Below are 22396 nucleotides of genomic sequence, written 5' to 3' on the forward strand. Positions count from 1 at the left end.
AGAAACAGAAATTATTAGTTCACCTCTGCAATCCTCTTGTCCATGTTGTTCGTTCTTTTGTCACGTGACAGTCGTACGTACATAGAAAATACGGCTGTCACGTGACAAAATAGCGAACGACTCACACCAGAAGACTCGAGAGGTGAACTAATCATTTGTTTCCTGTGTGAGCAATGCATAGCATATATGGCTGTTATGTGACAAAAGAATGAACGATTCGGACCAGAAGACTCGAGAGATTAATTAATAATTTCTGTTTCCTGCACTGCGCCTATGCGGTTTTCATGTAACAAACGAATGGAGGTTGCGCAATGCACATGTGCGGCCAACACAAAATCAACGATCACTCTCTGAGTCTACTCGTTCTTCTGAGTCACATAAAAGATGATTTAAAAATTAATGAATCGTTCATGAACGACCCATCACTAAGGCAAAGTTAAATCTCGTTCTTTGCACTGTTTATAATAGCATGAATGACATTTACTATTATTAGGTCCATTCTAAAATTAAATCAGGGCCTGTATGCACATATGTGATGCTTCAGTCCCATGAGATAAATTTGAGGGAAGCTTGAGTAGAATCGTCTGTATATCCAAGAACTACCGAAAATAATCTTAAAAGAACCATTTAAATTATCTGTCTGTTACCACTCATGAATTCATGTTTAGAAAGAGGTTTATTTTAGAATGTACAGTTATTATCCACTACCATTTGTACACTGAATAAAATGTCCGATCAATACATTTCAATTTTATAAAAAAATCCATTGTTGTACTGGTTTATACAATATATAAAAAATAAATAAAAATATTTTATATATATATATATATATATATATATATATATATATATATATATATATATATATGTTTTAACATGTATTTTAAATTTTTGAATTATTAATTCTTATTTTTTTTATATAATTTTGATGTAAAATTGTGTCAAATGTAGGCTAATAAAAAAATTAATATATGCAAAAGGTTTTAAACACAGTAAAAATGTCAAGAACGAGTAGAGAAGCATTAGATTCTCACTTTTATTAGTGCAGCACAATGATCATTTATACTTTAACATACCTATTTATTGATGTGAACTGGGAAGCTGACTCAACTCTGCCATCTTCTTATCGCAGACTTGTGTTGTAACATTGGGGAAGTTATTACTGTATGCCAATTTACTGTCATAAATTTGTCATGTTACTTGATCATTAGTTTAATCCAAAGTAAAATACCGGCAGACTATCCAGGTCTGGAAAGCAGATGTGTTGAAGGGCTTGTGAGATTACTTTATACAGATGAACAAATGGAGTGGATTTGACTCAGAGTCAAATTGATGATCGTTAAGATTTTATAATTATTTTGTAAATTGTATTAGTGCTGTTATACTTCTAAAATGTGTTGTAGTTCAGTGGTCAAGGATAAAACACAGTCCGAAAATATCAACCGGTTTCCCCGGAAGGAATCTACTTCAGCTTTGGAGTCGATTCCAACATTTATATTCGATTCTCAATTCCCTACACCTCAGATCTTTTCTTTTTGGAATCGATTCCCAGCCTTACAGATCAGACCATTTTGTTAACCCATTTGAATAATTCATTGAAAAGAACCGACTGAAACGAGTGATTCAAATGATCATTCAATGAATCAGATATCTCCAGTTCTGATTCTGAACAGTTGAGCAGAGTATACCAGATTGACTATGTACTGAAAGTTTACTGACTTGAGAGTTGCAAGTAGAAATATTTTATATTAAATAATAATAATATTTTTAATGCTGTTTCTGTTAATGGTGACCTCTTTTTACCCTTGATACGGCCCTGTTTACAATATACTGTATCTGTATGTGTAGTGTCTAATTTGCATTGGCAATGTACAATAAAGTTTCTCTTGTCAATAAAGCTCGATATAAATTGAATCTGCCCATTCGATCCTATTATTAAAAAAAAAAAGATAGATGTAATGGGGCATAAGTAGGGGGGGTCCATAAAATGGCGTGTGTTTCTTTAAGGTGATTACTGTGTGGGAGATGACCTGATTTTGGAGTTCATTTCTATAAGAGTGATGGCCCTTTAAGACTCCAATCTGAACGTTATGACGTCAGAATGTTCGGAGGCCGATATTTACCGGAAAGATCAAGCGGTAGCGATCTATTGGTTTGATAACAAGCACGACTTGCTGGGTCTGTGTGGGAATAATATCAGGTCAGTATCTTATTTTAGCGGTTGAGTGTAAACTATGAAATTTGAGGGATGTTGTTGTTTTAATATTTTGTATTTGATTAAAGATAAGATGCTGTTTGTTTGTTTGTTTGTTTTATGATGTTAATAGTGGTGATTCAAGTGAAACATGAGTTCTACAGAGACAATATACATCCACAGGTGTAGAACCAACACATGTGGGGTGAAGCCTATGTTACAAAAGTTAGTATATTGATGATTGTGTACATTTTTACTGAAATGGAAAGGTGTGATACTGATGTGTGTAGGTGTGTGCGCGCGCCACCACTGTATTCATGTGATTTATACTTGCTTATACCACCTTTAGCTATTATTATGCCTAGAGCTTGATTTATATTTAAAGGGGTTATAACTACTATATTTATTAATCTGCTGTATTTATATGCACTATTTATCTTTGAGCTGGCTGAGTTCATATTACAGCGGGGTTATCAGGATGGTCTGGGGATACTAAGTTTGTAATTTTATTTGGTTTTGGATTGCTGTGATTTGGCACCTGGTATTTTGAGTTTATTTCTCTTGTTTGTTTTGTGATGTTTGGTTTAGTTGAGTACCCCAGTCCATGTGTGATGTATTATGAACTGTCTGTGAAGCAATGGTGGTGAAGCTAAGCCAAGCTGTCAAGCGAGAGGTCTGAGGAGCCATAGACACGGTGAGGCTGGAACGGTGCACCTGGGAGACATCACTTGTGCCGATCAACATTCAGATGGAAAAAAAAAAAGTTTATCATTAAAAATATTATTTATATTGCCAAGCCGGTTCTTGCCTCCTCCTTCCCATTGAACTACCTTTACACTGGTGCCGAAGCCCGGGAAAGAGGAGGGATGCCCGTCGCGGAGTCCTCGACACTGCCGGCCACCCAGGGGAGTGCCGCTGCCATCCACCGGGGGAGGGAGTAGACCGACCGCCCGGACACGGTGAACGGCCACCGTCCGCGAGGCGAGTTGGGACTGGACTCCCCGAACGCCTGGAACGATGGAGGCGCTGCCAGGGGCGGAGGAGAGCCCTGCCATCCTCCAGAAATGCGAGGGGTCGGAGGAAGACCGCCATCCGCGAGGGGAGGAGGGAATTGTTCCCGACCGCCTGGAGCGGTAGGGTCGCTGCCAGGGGCGGAGGAGTGTCCCCAAGAGTCGCCGAGAACGCGGGGGGTGTTCTGACCACCGGGGTTCGTGAGTCTGACTCCGGTCCGCCTGGGGAGCAGCGGCTGTTGTCCACCTGAGAGGGTGGAGAAGTGATCAAGGACCATGCGATGGTGTATCGGAGAACCGGCAAGTATATATATTTTTTATATATATATATATCTCTCCTCTCTCTCACTGCCGCTCTGCGTTGGCCTTTTCCCTCTCATTTAAATTTTACAGTGTTTTTTTGGGGGGGTACTACACTGTTACAGGAAGTACTCCCCCATTTTAATTATTTCTGTTTCCCTCCCCTTGTCCCCTCCCTCGTCCAGGTAGATGGTGATGACCAGCCGGCAGACTAGGCTTAAAGCATGCCCTCCCCCAGGGAAAGGGGGAGGCGGGGTGTAAGTCAGGCCGGAGGTCCCCAGCCTGAGAGAATGAGGGAGGAATGTGGCAGGGGGGAGGGGACATAGCCTAATGGATCTGGTTGATGATCTGTTTGGTTCTTTAAGAGATGCTTTTAAAGATAAGCGTACTACTCCCCAACTTTTACAGAGTTTTTATAGTCAAAAACAGAGGGTTGGAAAAGATGTACGTGACTTTTCACATGCTTTGTCACAATGTCTTAATGCTGTGTTAAAATTTCATACTAATGCTGTAGCTGTAGTTGCCCTGAGGGTCCAGTTTATTGAGGGTTTAAGTAATTCCTCCCTCAGAAGGGAACTCTGTAAATATGTAAGACATAAGCCTGAGTCAACGCTGGTCGAAATACGGGAGGAAGCCTATCAGAGGTAGAAATAAAACACTTGAGTGTTCTCCTGATGAAGCCCAGTGTGTTACCTTAATGGCTATAGAACAGCCCAAATCTGTTACATTAGGTAATGTCTTGCATATGGTTGTAGACCAAGGTAAAGCTATTGGTGCCTTGACCAAAGCAGTGAAAGATCTTACCGTTCAGCAACTTGTTAACCCATCTGTGACTGCTAATAAGCCGAAGGACAAGTTTACTGCTGATGGGCAACCCATATGCTTTTAAATGTCAAATAGAAGGTCATATTGCTAGAAATTGTCCTACTGAAAGAAATAGGTCAGCTAGTACTCCTAACCCACAGTTTCAGGGAAAATAATCCCCCCGGTTATAATGAGTCAGGCAGTGCGGGGTAAGAAAAATGACTCACAATTTCATCCGTCTCGTGATAGGGTAATGGAACATGCAATTGGAGCTTGTCCTGTGGTGGAGGTTAAATGTAATGGTGTTGCAGCATCATGCTTGCTGGATACAGGGAGTCAAGTTAGCACAATTTTTTTTTTTTTTTTTTTTTTTTTTTTTAAAGAGCACTTAACGGGTCAAGATGAAGATATGATGTCCACCGTAGGATGGCTCAAATTGACTGCTGCCAATGGGTTAGATATTCCCTATTTAGGTTATTTAGAATTAGACACAGAGACTATGGGAATGGTTATCCCAGAGTGTGGGTTTTTAGTGGTGAAAGACCTTACCAATGCTTCAGCTACTGTTCCAGTCATCATTGGTATGAATGTGATTAGTAGGTGTAGACAATTGGTACAGGCCAAGTTTAACACATACTCTGAAAATACTTTGAATTCTGAATGGAGGGAGGTTTTTCAAAAGATCCAAATGTGAGAAGTCCCTAAAACTGCTACAGCTATAGTAGTGGGTCGAGAGGTAATACACATACCTGCTTTATCTGTGGCTACTATCATGGCTAGAGCACCCATGTTAAATGCTGGTGGGGCTAAGCAAATGTTGTTATAGCCAGGAGATGTACCCCTGCCTAGTGGTCTTATACTCATGCCCACTTTAATCGATCTGTCAAAGTCAATAATGCCAGTACAATTCTTAACTTTTCACAGGAAGATGTGTGGCTGCGTCCTAAATTGATCTGGTGTTTCATACCTAGATGATGTCTTGGTATACTCTGAGACATTTCAAGACCGTTTAGAGTGGTTGAACAAGGTGTTACAGCGGCTTAAAGATACCAGTGTAAAAATAAATTGGAAAAATTTCATTTTCTCCCACCAAATGTGAAGTTCTTAGGGCATCAAATCTCATCTGAGGGTATAGGGACTGACTCAAGTAAGGTGTCAGCAGTTCAATAGTGGGCTGTACCTTCTAATGTGAAAGATCTTTCTTGGGGCTTTGTTGCTATTATTGTAAATTCATCAAGGACTTTCACAGATTGCTGGGCCTTTTACATGTTTTGGTGAGTTTATGTTTGAGTATTGGAAAATCTAGTAGAACTCAGCAAGGGTTTAGTACTAGGTGGACAACAGATTGCCTTAGAGCCTTCAAACAGTTAAAGGAGATATTGATAAGTTCCCCTCTTTTGGCTTTTGCAGACTTCACTTACTATTTTATCGTAGAAACTGATGCGAGCAGTTTAGGCCTTGGAGCCATTCTGTATCAGCAGCAAGGGAAGGATAAAAGAGTGATCTCCTATGTGAGTAGGAGATTGAGACAAGTGGAGAAGAATGATAGTAACTACACTAGCATGGAACTAGAACTATAGGCGCTTAAATGGGCCGTTTGTGAGAAGTTTTGAGGCTATCAATTAGGCTCAGTTTACTGTGGTTACGGACAATAATCCATTGTGTTATCTAAATTAGGAGCTATAGCTAGTTGAGCTACCAACCTCTGTTCTGTGTTTTGACTTTGAGTTCAAGTACCGACCAGGGCATTGTAATGCAGCTGCTGATGCCCTCTCTAGGTACCCATTAGCAGGGGAGCCAATAGCAGATGCTGAGCAGGAAGAATTTGATGACTGTGTGGCTATCTGTAATGTGGTGAGAAAAGGTACTTTCTCGGGGCCAGAATTGGTGACCTTTGGATTAGAGAGAGTAGCGGTCCACCACATTCGTGCATTAGAGGCTGGAACTGGTAAGAGTGTGGCTCAGAATAATACACCCATTCTTCCAGGGTACTCTATAGCAGAGCTGCAGAATTTCCAGCAACAGGATCTGGTAATTAGTGTATTCAAGACTTTTTGGAATAGGAAAGGAAAAACCTACTCAAGAAAGAGAGTATGAATAGGCAGGTGTGGTCACTGTTGAAGTCCTGGTATCGGATACAAGAGCGGAAGGGCTTAATGTATCGAGTGATTCAGGATGCGATACATGAGAATGCTTCCAGCTCCTTCTGCCAGCTGGCTTGAAGAATCAAGTGTTGGAGAGTGTACATGACTCTATGCGTCACCAAGGGAGAGAGAGGACATTTCAGTTGTTGAAAAGACGTTTTTGGGTAGGTATGGGTGATGACATTGACTCTTGGATATAAGGGTGTCAACGTTGTGTTCCTACGAAGATGCTGTTGCCAAAGATTCAACCCCCTATAAAACAGTTTCTGGCCACTAGACCTTTAGAGGTTGTAGCAGTGGACTATACGGTCTTCGAAACAGCTGGCAGAGAGAATGTTCTAGTTGTTACAGATGTATTCACTAAATTCACTCGGGCTTTTACAACCCATGATCAAAAGGCTGAAACTACAGCAAAGATACTTTTGAGGGAGTGGTTTATGAAGTATGGTATCCCTGAACGTTTACACTCCGACCAAGGGAGAAATTTTGAAAGTGACGTGATAGCTGCATTGTGTAAGATGTATGGAGATAAGAAAAGTATAACTACACCATACCACCCCACTGGTAATGTACAATGTGAGAGGTTCAATAGTACTATGCATGAGCTGTTACGTACCGTACCCTCAGAAAAGAAGTGTTGTTGGCCTGACCAGTCACCAGAGTTGGTGCATGCCTATAATGTTACTCCACATTAAACAACTGGGTATGCTCCATACTTTTTTACTTTTTGGTGTAGAGCCACATCTACCAGTGGATGCCTTACTGGGGAAAGAACAAATGATAGGCCAGAGCCATGATTGGTTAGTTACGTACCAGCAAAGAGTAAAAGAAGCACATGCTAGAGCAAATTAATTGTCTCAAAGAACAGCTGCTGAACATTGTGCTCGGCAGGAAGACAATGTTTATTGTCCTGACCTGACTGTAGGGCAGTCCGTCTACATTCGAAATAGAGTATTGGGGCGAAATAAAATTCAGGATGCATGGAATTCTGTGGTTTATAGGGTGAACGATATAAAAGGCTCCACACATACAGTACAACTAGTAGGGGGAGGACTTGTAAAGAGGCTAAATAGAGTAGATCTCAGGCCTTGTGAGACACCTCCTGTGCACAGACCACCTAAACAAAGACCTATTGTGGCATCAGCGGCACCATGTGTACCCCCGGTAGTTGAGGAAGAGGGGGAGGATCGTGAAGATGGTGAAGTTTTGATTGAGGAGACGAGGTTTAATTGTAATCCCTGCCCTACAAAACTAGACCCACAGTTATTGAACACAGAAGGTGACTGTTATGAAGGTAAGTGAGGACCCAAAAGCAATGTAGCAAAAACAGAGTCTTTAATGAAGCTCAGGGAATAATGTCAAACACAAAGTCTTCTCCTTGGGAGGAATACAAACAAACAGCCCGCAGAGAGGGCGACAACAAAACTGAAACAAACAGGTGCTTCCTTAGAGTTGAAGTCCACGGGTAGCTGACAGGGTAAGCGGGAAGCGATAACAGGCTGCGGGTCTCTCCCACGGTCCGACCGAAGTCGAGGGCAGATGTAGCTTACCACTCTCTCGTGGCGTCAGGTAACTGGGCACAAATATAGGAGATGGTTAGCGGTGAACAGTTAGAAGTGACGGCAGATGCCAACAGGACAGGACTCTGGGTAGAGATAAACAGGACTGTAGTTTGCTTCTAGAGAAAGTATCACAAGGTGAGAATCCGACAAAGAATGTATCGAGAGCGAGGAGAAGAAATAGAAAGTTAATCAGAGGAAAGAGGGAACAGGTGGGTAGAGGATTAACGAGGAACTCAGGGGAGATGAGAAACAGCTGGAAGCGGAGAAAAGGAGAGGGAAAGAAACATATAACGAACAACAGAGGGCGACAGAGTAGAGGGAAAGAACAGAAGTGAGACATAACATGACAAGACAGGACGTGACATGACAGTACCCCTCCCTCAACGAGCGCCTCCTGGCGCTTCCGAGGAGGAGACCTGGCGGCTACGGAGGAAATCATCGATAAGCGAACGGTCCAACCCAACTTCTCTCCTCGGGTCCGTAACCCTCCCAATCAACCAGAAACTGATGACCACGACCCCGAGCGCGCATGTCTAGAATCTTGCGGACCCTGTAGATAGGGGAGCCTTCAACACGAACGGGAAGGGAAGAGGGACGAGCAGGAGCGCGAAGGGCGGGCTTGACACAGGAGACGTGGAAAACTGGGTGGACGCGGCGCAGATAGCGGGGAAGAAGAAGTCGCACCGCGACGGGACTAATAACCTGCGAGATGCGGAACGGACCGATGAAGCACGGAGTCAATTTACGAGAGGCAGACTTAAGGGGAAGGTTGAGAGTGGAAAGCCATACCCTCTGGCCGCGACAATATCTGGGGCTCTTAGTTCTACGCTTGTTAGCAGCCCTCACAGTCCGGTCCCTATAACGGCAGAGAGCTGATCTAACACCCCTCCAGGTGCGCTCGCAACGTTGGACAAAGGCTTGAGCGGAAGGAACGCTGGAGTCGGCGATTTGCGACGAGAACAGCGGAGGTTGGTACCCGAGGCTGCTCTGAAAAGGAGACAGGCCGGTGGCAGACAACGGAAGCGAATTATGGGCGTATTCAGCCCAGGGAAGGTGTTCGGATCAGGACGCGGGTTTACGGAAAGAAAGGCTGCGCAAGATGCGGCCGACAGTCTGATTGGCCCGTTCGGGTTGACCGTTAGATTGAGGGTGGAAGCCGGACGAGAGACTGACGGAAGACCCAATCAAGCGACAAAACTCCTTCCAAAACTGGGACGTAAATTGCGGACCTCTATCCGACACAATATCAGAGGGGAGGCCATGAATTCTGAAAATATTTTCGATGATTATTTGCGCCGTCTCTCTGGCGGAGGGGAGCTTAGTGAGGGGGATAAAATGGGCCGCCTTAGAAAATCGATCGACGACAGTGAGAATGACTGTATTGCCCGCCGACGCAGGGAGACCGGTGATGAAATCTAAGGCGATGTGTGACCAAGGTTGAGAGGGGATGGGAAGTGGTCTGAGAAGTCTGGCCGGAGGGGAGTTCCCTGACTTGGTCTGCGCGCAAACGGAACAAGCCGCCACGAAACGACGCGTCACGTTCCCGAGTGGGCCACCAAAAACGCGAATGGAAGCGAGCGTGCCCCGAACGCCGGGGTGACCGGCCAACTTGGCCGAGTGAGCCCACTGAAGAACGGCCAGGCGGGTAGGGGCGGGAACGAAGAGGAGGTGTCTAGGACAGGTGCGCGGCGAGGGAGTGAGAGCGAGCGCTCGTTTGACCTGCCTCTCTATTCCCCAGACAGTTGACCCAACGATATGGGCCGTGGGGAGAATTCCCCCCGGGGTCCGTGGAGACTTCGGGGGAATAGAGACGTGACAAGGCATCGGGCTTGGTGTTCTTGGAACCAGGGCGGTAGGAAATAACGAAATCAAATCGGGCGAAAAACAGAGCCCAACGAGCCTGGCGCGCGTTGAGTCGTTTGGCAGAATGAATGTACTCTAGGTTCCGGTGGTCAGTCCAAACGACAAAAGGAACGGTCGCCCCCTCCAACCACTATCGCCATTCGCCTAGAGCTAGGCGGATGGCGAGCAGCTCGCGATTACCCACATCGTAGTTACGTTCAGACGGCGATAGGCGATGAGAAAAGTACGCGCAAGGATGAACCTTGTTGTCCGAGCGAGAGCGTTGGGAAAGGATGGCTCCTACGCCCACCTCTGACGCGTCAACCTCGACCACGAACTGTTTGGACAAATCAGGTGTAACAAGGATGGGTGCGGACGTAAAGCGGTCCTTGAGGAGATCAAAAGCCCCCTGGGCGGAGACGGACCAACTAAAGCACGACTTGACAGACGTAAGGGCAGTCAGGGGGGCGGCCACCTGACTGAAATTACGGATGAAGCGTCGATAAAAATTGGCGAAACAGAGAAAGTGCTGCAGCTCGACGCGCGACTTAGGTACGGGCCAGTCTAAAACGGCTTGGACCTTAGCAGAATCCATTCTGATACCCTCTGCAGAAATGACAGAGCCGAGAAAACTAACGGAGGCGGCATGGAAAGTGCATTTCTCAGCCTTCACGTAAAGACGGTTCTCTAAAAGGCGCTGGAGGACGCGACGCACATGCTGGACATGAATTTGGAGAGACGGAGAGAAAATCAGGATGTCGTCGAGATAAACAAACACAAAGATGTTTAGCATGTCTCTCAGGACGTCATTAATTAGTGCCTGAAAAACGGCAGGGGCGTTAACGAGGCCGAACGGAAGAACCCGATATTCAAAGTGCCCTAACAGAGTGTTAAACGCAGTCTTCCACTCGTCCCCCTCCCTAATGCGAACGAGATGGTAGGCGTTACGCAGATCCAATTTGGCGAAAAACTTAGCTCCGTGCAAGATCTCGAAAGCTGATGACATAAGAGGAAGCGGGTAACGATTCTTAACTGTTATGTCATTCAACCCTCGATAATCAATGCAGGGGCGCAAGGAACCGTCCTTCTTCTGAACAAAAAAAACCCCCGCCCCGGCGGGAGAAGACGAGGGGACAATAGTACCGGCATCGAGAGCTACGGATAAATAATCCTCGAGAGCCTGACGTTCGGGAGCCGACAACGAGTAAAGTCTTCCCCGGGGGGGAGTGGTTCCCGGACGAAGTTCGATACTACAATCATAAGAACGATGGGGGAGGAAGTGGCCGGGAGCGACAGAACACCGTCCGCAGATTGTGATACTCCTCCGGTACCCCGACAAATCACCAGGCTCCTCCTGAAAAACAGAGACAGAGGATACAGGGGAACAGCAGACATTAAACATTTAACATGACAAGAGACATTCCACGAAAGGATAGTATTCTTAGCCCAATTAATAGAGGGATTATGTTGAACTAACCAGGGATGGCCTAAAACAATAGGGGCGAAAGGGGACTGAAAAATAAAAAAGAAATGGTCTCAGCTGTGATTACCGGAGACAGTGAGGGTCAAAGGTAACGTCTCACGCTGAATCTTGGGAAGGGAACTGCCATCCAAGGCAAACGGGGCCGTGGGCTTACATAAGTCCATGAGGGGGATACCATGTTCCCGAGCCCAGGTGTCGTCCATGAAGCAGCCCTCCGCGCCAGAGTCAATCAACGCCCTGCAGGTGGCAGCAGAGCCAGTCCAGCGGAGATGGACAGGAAGAGAGGTGCAAGACCTCGAAGGAGAGACCAGAGTAGTAGCGCTCACCAGTAGCTTTCCTCTTACTGGCGAGCACTGGCTTTTACCGGGCAGGAGGTCACGAAGTGTGAAGCAGAACCGCAGTAGAGGCAGAGACGGTGGGTGATTCTCCGCTCCTTCTCCTTAGCCGAAATGTGAATGCCCCCCAGTTGCATGGGCTCAGGAGCCAAGGTGGTGGATGAGGGAGGTAGTGCAGCGGAGAGGGGTGCAAAGGAAAATGTAGACTCCTGGTCGCGAGCTCGGCGACGGCGATCGAAACGCCTCTCTAGGCGAATAGCGAGCTCGATCACGGCGTCCATGCGGGAGGGTACCTCTCGGGAAAGAATCTCCTCCTTCACCTCCGTGCAGAGACCATCCAAAAAACGAGCGAGCAGCGCCGGCTCGTTCCAGTCACAGGAGGCTGCGAGAGTTCGGAACTCAATGGAATAGTCAGTAACTGACCGCTTACCCTGACGCAAAGACGATAGGACCCGGGATGCCTCCTCCCCAAAAACAGAGCGGTCAAAAACGCGTATCATCTCCTCCCTGAAATCCTGATAACAGTTAGTACATTCAGCCCCCGCCTCCCAGATGGTCGTTCCCCACTCTCGAGCCCGTCCAGAAAGGAGAGAAACTACGTAGGCGATACGGGCTCTGCTCTGGGAGTAAGTGGTGGGCTGGAGGGAAAAAACAACGTCACACTGGGTGAGAAAAGCACGGCACTCAGAGGGCTCACCAGTATAGCACGGCGGGTTATTAATCCTGGGTTCTGGAGGCTCGGGGGCCCTGGAGGTGACCGGTGGCTCGGGACGAGGGAGAAGAATCTGCCTCGAGAGTTCGGTGATTTGGGCAACCAAGCCCTCAATGGCGTGTCGTGCAGCAGACAGCTCTGCCTCGTGCCTGCCCAACATCGCTCCCTGGAGCTCGAGGGCTGATTGGAACGAGGCCGGGTTCGCTGGGTCCATCTTGGTCGGATTCTTCTGTTATGAAGGTAAGTGAGGACCCAAAAGCGATGTAGCAAAAACAGAGTCTTTAATGAAGCTCAGGGAATAATGTCAAACACAAAGTCTTCTCCTTGGGAGGAATACAAACAAACAGCCTGCAGAGAGGGCGACAACAAAACTGAAACAAACAGGTGCTTCCTTAGAGTTGGAGTAAGTCCACGGGTAGCTGACAGGGTAAGCGGGAAGCGATAACAGGCTGCGGGTCTCTCCCACGGTCCGACCGAAGTCGAGGGCAGATGTAGCTTACCACTCTCTCGTGGCGTCAGGTAACTGGGCACAAATATAGGAGATGGTTAGCGGTGAACAGTTAGAAGTGACGGCGGATGCCAACAGGACAGGACTCTGGGTAGAGATAAACAGGACTGTAGTTTGCTTCTAGAGAAAGTATCACAAGGTGAGAATCCGACAAAGAATGTAACGAGAGCGAGGAGAAGAAATAGAGAGTTAATCAGAGGAAAGAGGGAACAGGTGGGTAGAGGATTAACGAGGAACTCAGGGGAGATGAGAAACAGCTGGAAGCAGAGAAAAGGAGAGGGAAAGAAACATAGAACGAAAAACAGAGGGCGACAGAGTAGAGGGAAAGAACAGAAGTGAGACATAACATGACAAGACAGGACAAGACATGACAGTGACGAAGTAGAAGTAACTGTGGAAAATGAGACTAGTTTTAAAAGTGCTCAACCTGTAGAACCAAATGAGGCAATTTCACAGCCAGCTCAACAATACTGTGTGGCAGATGACCTGATTTTTTTTAGTTCATTCCTATAAGTGTGATGGCCCTTTAAGACTCCAATCTGAACATTATGTCATAGGCATGTACGGAGGCCGATATTTACCGGAAAGATCAAGCGGTAATAATCTGTTGGTTTGATTTTAATCACGAACACATGTGGCCAAACAAACAGCGCGGGCTGATACAGCTCTGTGGGTGCGAGACTTGCTGTGTCTGTGTGGGAATAATAGCAGGTTAGTTGCTTATTTTAGCGGTTGAGTGTAAACTATGAAATTTGAGGGATGTTGTTGTTTTAATATTTTGTATTTGTTTAAAGATAAGATGCTGTTTGTTTTATGATGTTAACAGTGGCGATTCAAGTGAAATGTGAGTTCTACAGAGACAACATACATCCACAGGTGTAGAACCAACACATGTGGGGTGAAGCATATGCTACAAAAGTGAGTATATTTATGATTGTGTACTTTTATACTGAACTGGAAATGTGTTCTACTGATGTGTGTTTTTGTGGGTAGGTGTGTGTGCCACCACTGCCCACGTGCAATCATGTGATTTATACTTGCTTATACCACCTTTAGCTATTTTTATACCTAGAGCTTGATTTATATTTAAAGGGGTTATAACTACTATATTTATTAATCTGCTGTATTTATATGCACTATTTATCTTTGAGCTGGCTGAGTTCATATTACAGCGGGGTTATCAGGATGGTCTGGGGATACTAAGTTTGTAATTTTATTTGGTTTTGGATTGCTGTGATTTGGCACCTGGTATTTTGAGTTTGATTTCTCTTGTTTGTTTTGTGATGTTTGGTTTAGTTGAGTACCCCAGTCCATGTGTGATGTATTATGAACTGTCTGTGAAGCTTAAGATTTAAATGACATTTTTAACCACTTGACAAAGAAATATTAAAAGACCCTGTTTTGTTATTGGTAGTTGTGCTTGCCCTTTGTTTCTACACGCACCACAACATGGAAAAAATATAACGTTTATTGCATGCCGTTTGGCGGCTTGTTCTAGTTATGACTGTGGCTGCCTTCAGCCTCCTCTGTCTCTCTGTTCTATTGAGGACTCTGGTTCAAACAAACAAGGCTTGGCATAGAAATGTATCTATTCTTCAACTACAAACTCTTCAGACATATTTTAAAAGTTTGGTTCTATTCTAACATGGTCTATCGGGGCTTTTGAAGTTTTAACTGAGAGAACGTTCTCCACAAACTTCGATGCCTGAATTTGGCTGTGCGGGTCAATCCAGACTGTTGTTATTCCTGAAGGAAGGGAATATGGAGGTTTCTGCAACTCAATGCCCTCAGATTCTCTCAGGATGTCAATGTACATGAATGTACATGAATGAAGACTGAGGATGGCATAATTCTCACTTTTCATAATGGACCAGTGAGATTTTATTGTGTGTGTGGGACTAACCAGCAAGATCTTATTCATTTTCAATGACAGCACAGCTACTTCCAGCAACAGGAAGGATAGAAACCATTGGGAACAACATATGGGTGAAGCGAGCAACACTACAAAGATGAGAAAAGATTAATTTATTTATGATAAATGATGAGCGACAATTGGTAGCAACTACACATGGTCTTGAAGACCGTGGAGCTCACGTCATCTGCTGTGAGATACTTGAGTTGAGTGCAGGCAAGGAGAAGTTTGAAGAAGAGATTTGGCAGTTCTATTAGTATATGATTTGTGTGTAACCATATGGATAATAATAAAAAAAAATTATGTGTGGAAAATAAACAATTGGCATTCTAAGTGATTCAAACATTGATAAATAATTAATCTTGTTAATGAAATTATGTATTGAGCACTGCTGCAGTTTATATAAAATACACTTTACAGCAGAATGTTTAATTTTTTTTTAGTGGCAAGAAAACTAATTACTAGTTTTGAATGACATTGTTTTACCAGCAATATGTCTAATTTCTGATCACATTATCAAGAATTATGGCCAGTTGTGCAGCCCACAAATGACCAAAAGTTCAGGCAAGTTCAGTCAATTGATTGGTCCTTTGACATTTAATCGGGTTACCAAAGAAAATCAGTCTCTCTCTTTGTCTAACATTTAAATGGCTCCATTAGTTTCACCGCAGTGCGCTGCAAGCTTATTCTTTGAAAAATGTATTTTCTCGGGTGGTTGCCGGGGATTTTCTTCTATCTACTTGCACAGTAAGGTCTGCTTTTAGCCATGTCACATAGAAGCGCATCTTTGACGTGAAACGCGGGGCAAAAAACAAGGGATCGTGACACTTTCTTTGTTCTTAAATATTTTTCAAGAATATATAGATGTGAATTTGTGAATTATTGTTATTATTAAATGTTCGGATGTCATCAGTAGTCTAGACACACATGGATCTGTTTCTGCGTTATGAATGTCATTTGAAATAATTTATTTTAGAGCTGCTCTGACTAGAATCTGAAAGGTTTCAAATTGATCTCAATTGTGAAATGGCGTGAACAACTTTGTCTGTTTAATGGTGTAGTATGTAATTTCTGCACCACTAGGGTCATCAAACAGAATTGTAAAAAATAATGAGAGAACGGAGAGCCCTTCTGCCATTTGTCTGACAAACAACCCCAAACTAAACACCATTTTTTGAGTCAATTTAAGCTATGTCTGGTCATTGCAATTACATTTGGTGCTACTAGTGGTGCAGAAATTACGCATTTCATTTTTAATCTCAATATAATCCAAGTGGAAAAAACTATGCAACTCACTTTTATTTATCAACAAAAAGAGGGATTGTCAGCCAAGATATCCAATGTTCGTCTTTTATTTTTCAATATAGAAATGTGTAATTAAAGTTCTCCGTGCATATTAAAAAAGATACAAACATTTCAGTCCCACCTTCATCAACACTTCTTCAGTGTTTGTCTTACTCGATCTACATACAATGAACACACTTCAATTATCCTACACGCATCCATCCATCTTGAACCGCTTATCCGAAGTCGGGTCGCGGGGGCAGCTGCTCCAGCAGGGGGCCCCAAACTTCCCTATCCCGAGCCACATTAACCAGCTCTGACTGGGAACACCGAGGCGTTCCCATACCAGCGTGGAGATGTAATCTATCCACCTAATCCTGGGTCTTCCCCGAGGCCTCCTCCCAGCTGGACGTGCCTGAAACACCTCCCTAGGGAAGCGGCCAGGGGGTATCCTTATCAGATGCCCAAACCACCTCAACTGACTCCTTTCGACGCAAAGGAGCAGCGGCTCTACTCTGATCTCCTCATGGATGACTGAGCTCCTCACCCTATCTCTAAGGGAGAAGCCCGCCACCCTTCTGAGGAAGACCATTTGGCCGCTTGTACTCGCAACCTAGTTCTTTTGGTCAGGACCCAGCCTTCATGACCATAGGTGAGAGTAAGAACAAAAATTGACCGGTAGATCGAGAGCTTTGCCTTCTGGCTCAGCTCTCTTCCCGCTCCATTGTCCCCTCACTCGTGAACAAGACCCCGAGGTACTTGAACTCCTTCACTTGTGGCAATACCTCACACATATGATCAATAAATCTAATACAAACACATAGCGATCATAGGAAAAGCATATATCGTGTGTCGGCACAGCCACCACCATCTGGAGAGAAAAAACAAAACAGAATAATAGAACGCATGACAGATTTATTTCATCATTCAGGCCCTGCGACTGAACATATCCAATCAGAAAAGGCACTTTCACTCAGATTGTAAAATTTTTTTGGTTCAATATTGGGGTATCGACGCATGGGATGTACCATATCAATTCCACAAAATGACAACTGATTTACCGAATGATGTTGCTCTACAAAGTGTCACGCAACAGGCGATTTAATATCAGTGCTATTACTAGCGCATTTGTGTTCATTAATACGAAATCTGAGTTGATGATTAGTTTTTCCAACATACTGAAAGTCAAAGGGGCAAGATAGAACTGTAATGAGGAGGAGGGAGTGGCCGGAGCACAGCTGGCACTGAATCAGCTGATCAGCAGGAGAGTGAGATAAGGGGCAGCTGGAGGCGCTAGTTTGAGAGGGAGCGATCCACATTGTGTGTGTCTGTTTGTCCCCTTATCTCGCTCTCCCACTAATCAGCTGATTCAGTGCTGGCCGTGCTCCATCATGCCCTGACCACGCCCTCCTCCTCATTATAATAACATTTACTGAACAACATGAAATTGTCTAATTTCAAATTCTTTCTTCGTCTTTCAACTTTTGTAGTTTGCTTATTAAATATGCTTTTATACAACTTTTCTCAGGGCCAAATCCAGCCATTCTTTTGGATACAATATGATCATATATTTTCATTACTTCTATTTTAAAAACATCTTTATCTGAGCAAATACATCTAATTCTTAAAAACTAACTGTATGACAACCCTCTTTTAGTGACTGTACATGACTACCATTAAGCAGTTTTAATCTGTGGGCTTTTGATTCAGCATGGTAGATAAAGATTTGTTCTTTTTTTCAACTCTAGTGTCTAAAAATGGAAGTTCACTATTGTTATGTTCCATATTGAATTTGATAAAACTACAAACACTATTCATGTAATCAAAATGCATGTAGTTCCTCTTTTAAACCCTGGAATATGAAAAAAAAATTGTTGTCAATATACACTACCGGTCAACAGTTTTGAAACACTTACTCATTCTTTATTATAATTTTTTTTTCTCACATTTTAGAATAATAGTGTCACGATCCCTTGTTGTCTGCCATGTTTCACTAGTCAATTGTCACAAACTACAATTCCCATAATTCCCTGCCCTCATCACTGCCCATGCACTTCATAGTTCTCGCCTGCATGTCATTTAGTCATTATTGTGTTTGTGTATTTAAACCCTGTTTGTTCTCCAGTCATTGTCGATCGTTGAATGTGGATGTCTGGATGTAGATGTTTTTGCCCAGTCTGTCTATGTTACCTTTGCCCACCGTGGATGTTTCTCCAGCCCGTGTACTCTTGGTTGTGTTTCGTGTTTTGGTTTTGTTTTTCCCATCGTGGACGTCTTGTTTGTTTTCACCATTGTCAATAAAAACCCGCACTTAGATCCTCACCCCTCGTCTGCCTCCTCCTGCTTTCGTAACAAATAGTAAAGTCATCAGAACTATGGAATAACATAAATTTTGTGACTAAACAAAATCCAAAATAAATCAAAACTGTGCTGTATTTTAGCATCTTCAAAGTAGTCACCCTTTGTTTAGAATTTGCAGACATGTACTCTTGACATTTTCACAACCAACTTCTTGAGGTATCACCCTGGGATGCTTTTTAAACAGTATTGATGGAGTTCCCATCTATGTTGGGCACTTATTGGCTGCTTTTCTTTATTATTTGGTCCAAGTCATCAATTTCAAAACTTTTTTTTTGCAATTATTATTTTTTATTTATTTTTATAATGAAATAACTTAATATAGTTTTAGAGTTATATTTTTGTCTACAAAACTAATTTCAATAATTTAAGCATACTTCTTCAGATCAAAAGGTTTACAGTCAAGTGTTTCAAAACTTTTGACCGGTAGTGTACATCCGATAAAATGGTAAATTTGATTGAAATGGATTATGTGGCAGTGGGGGTGTGGTCAAGTGCCCGTCCGGAGAGAGGGAAGTGGTAAGGGCACTTTCTCCTGAGCTAAATTATGTCTAACACCTGTCTCTAATTCCAGTGAGCATATATATATATATATATATATATATATATATATATATATATATATATATATACACCCACGCCACCAGCACTTGAGGGAGAGAGAGTCTGGGGCCCGAACTGATTATTGTAATTGAATCTGATTTATACTATAATTATTGTGGAGCTGTGTGCACTGCAGTGTGCCCAATAAAATATTTACCTTGAGAGGAGCAACTTGCCTTCATGTCCTCCTTATCTTCTGAATGCTCTACAGATTATTAGAAAACGTACTACTTATTAGAAAACATGTATCCTCCAAAAAACGCATCGTCAATATGGCAAGATCAGGTGCGAAAGTGGATCCCATGGCGATTTGTTGCATCTGTAAATAGAAGTTATTCTCATATAGAAAATAGTTATTTGCTAAAATAATCTGTGCCATGTCCACCAAAACAATCTGTCGAGGGATTCAAATTGTTACGAGTATTCAAGTAAAAACTCAGTGCCTCTAGTCCCAACTGATGTGCAATATTGGTATATAAACTACGTCTAAAGAGACAAGATAGATTTCATCCTTTGGTAGATGTATGGTGGATAAAATGTCTATAAAATAAACCGTATCATTAAAAAAGGATGGAATTACCAACGAGCGCAAGTGTACATCAACAAATTTGGATAAAGGTTCTGTTCACTAACCTATTCCATATGTAGGCCTACCCGGTACATAAGTCATAGGCGTATGAACTTTAGGGATGTAGGACAGGTTTAGTCAGATACTAATTTGTGAGGAAGTTTTTCTGTTAGACAACCAACATTATATGCAGTTTAATATCACTTTTTTTGTGATATTTGATTTAAAGGAAATACCATCATCATACAATCAATCTACATCTCTTTGTACTAGTCTACAAAAGGTGTTAATTGATGCATTTGATATAGGTGGACAAAAAGTGAATTTCGGTTTGAATGCATTAATATCACATACAGGTACATCCTTAGATCTTACATCAATGGGTAATGAGATTCTGTATTTGTGGTTGAAATATTTAAGCTTAATCTTACAAATAATTTAATAGTTCTTTGTCAAAAATGGATCCGGAGTTTGTGTAGGGTCAAAAGATAGTCCCTTGTTTAGTATGGCCTCCTCGTCCTCAGTCAAAATCCGATTTGTAAGGTTGAAATCAATCCCTCATCTGGTTTTTCCTTTGAGTATGGTAATGAACTTGACCTTCCTCCCCTTTTTAACTGTTCTTTTCGGAAACACGGGATGTTGGTCTCTGCACTCCATGTGTGTTTACAGACCTAAAAAATCTGAATCAGAATCTGATGGAAATTCATCATACTGAACCTTGTCTTCATTGTTGAGAACTAAATTGTTTGGAGTAAATCTGTCCTTTTGACTTTAGCCAAGGATAGACAGTTTCATTTTTTGTAGTCCATGGTATCGCATCTGAATTTCTTAAGTTTGAACTTTTCCAAATCCTGCTTGTATTTATCCAGGCTAGACTGCAGTTGTTCTTCAATATAATTTAAATCAGGTTCTGGTATTTTTTATGTAATTAGTTGTTTTGTCTCCACAATTTCCTCTCTTTTTGAATGTGATCAATTATCAGCACTGTAAGAACAATAGAGGCTTTATTGAGAATCTCACACCATTTAACACAGAACTCTTCCTCACCACGTCCAATGGTCGGTTATTTTTTCAAGTGCAGGCCACTTGGGATTAATTTTGCTCTCACATAATAATGTAAGTTGGTACCAGGTAGTTACAATTTAACCCGTTTTTGTGCCAAATCTTTATATTGTTTGGCCATTTCATCCTTTAGGATCATCAGTTAATTTCAGGGTACCACCACTGGGGAAAAGGATGCTGTAAATATCTTGTTCAGAAAATGATCGTATGTTGGATTGATTATTTGTGAGTCTATTTATCTCAGCAAAAATAGACATGCCCTTCTAACTGTATTAGACTAATTAATCACATGTGTGTTGGATAATTGAAGTATATAAGTGTGTTCATTGTATGTAGATGGAATAAGTCAAACACTGATGAATGCCCGGTGGGACCGAAATGTTTGTATCTTTCATAATATGCATGGAGCACTTTAATTGCCCATTTTTGTATTGATTGATAAATAAAAGATGAACTTTGGATATCTCGACTCCCTCCCTCTTTTTCCCTCTTTTTGTTGATAAATAAGTGTCACATATTTTTACCCCACTTGGATTTTACTGAGATTGAAGCATTTGCAATCATGTCACACATTTTTTGGACTAAGGCACAAGATTTATTCGCCTTTAAACCACACACTTGGGAGCTTTAAAATCTGTCTGTAAAAGCTTCATAACCTCATAGTCAAAATATTCATTATTCCATTAAATGCTGTAATTTACAGACCAGGGTGGTAAAATGCTCTCTCTTTAAAGAGTTATTCTAAAAACCAGTTGAGAGCCCAGTTTTGAAAAACACAGGCTTTTGCACCTCTAATCCTGTCTCTCACCAACTTTTATCAATCTGTACTATGCTGTCAAAAGCACAAATGTCACAGCGCACACCCTACACTCTTATCTACCTCTGCACACTACAGGAAATAATTGGTTAACCACACAAACTTGTCATGGAGATGCCTCATTAAGCCACGGTATGATAAATGCTCCTCTTAAATATTAGTGGAATAAACTATAGCACTCCATTCACATGGAAATAAATAAATGACGGCAATGATGGGCGATGATGACGATGCTAGAATAATGTCCTCTCTGATAAGACTGACTAACTGAGAACTGCCACCCGAAGATGAAGTGGAACTGCATGGATAATGGCTCACATTATAGCCATGATGAACTGAGCCAAATATCACTTGTATTCCCAGGGTAATCCTAACTGGTTGCTGAGTGATATTTCACACAACCTAGCATGTTTAATTTTTTATTTAATTTGACCGTAGATGCTGAGCAGTATGCTGTATGCCAAGTAGTTTAGTCAAACACTGCAGTGCATGCATTCGCATCTGAGAGATTTCTGATGATAGGATTGTGTCAACATTAATAGAAGATGATTGATGTTATTGGTTGGCTTCAAGGAAGTCTATGATACCTGGAGAAAGCTATCCTCTAGCATTCCCAATGATCTTCTTGGCAGTTGTTTGGCTGATGCATGAACCTCCCAAAGTACGAATTTTGAAACCTTATATGTTTGCTTATGGGTTTTGGATACAGGTTTTTTAGACAAAGACAAGAGCAATAAATGCCATGTGACTGAACACTTAAGAGCCACAGTAAAATTACATCATGACAACACTAATTGCAGGATTCAATAATACCACTGTAGGGCCTTGCCCAATCAAAATGGCAGCGGAGACCGCATGGCCCTTTGTTCTATGATCAAAGGTGAGACATTGAACTCAG

This window comes from Xyrauchen texanus, chromosome 30 (assembly GCF_025860055.1).
Source record: "Xyrauchen texanus isolate HMW12.3.18 chromosome 30, RBS_HiC_50CHRs, whole genome shotgun sequence".
NCBI classification, from domain to species: domain Eukaryota; kingdom Metazoa; phylum Chordata; class Actinopteri; order Cypriniformes; family Catostomidae; genus Xyrauchen; species Xyrauchen texanus.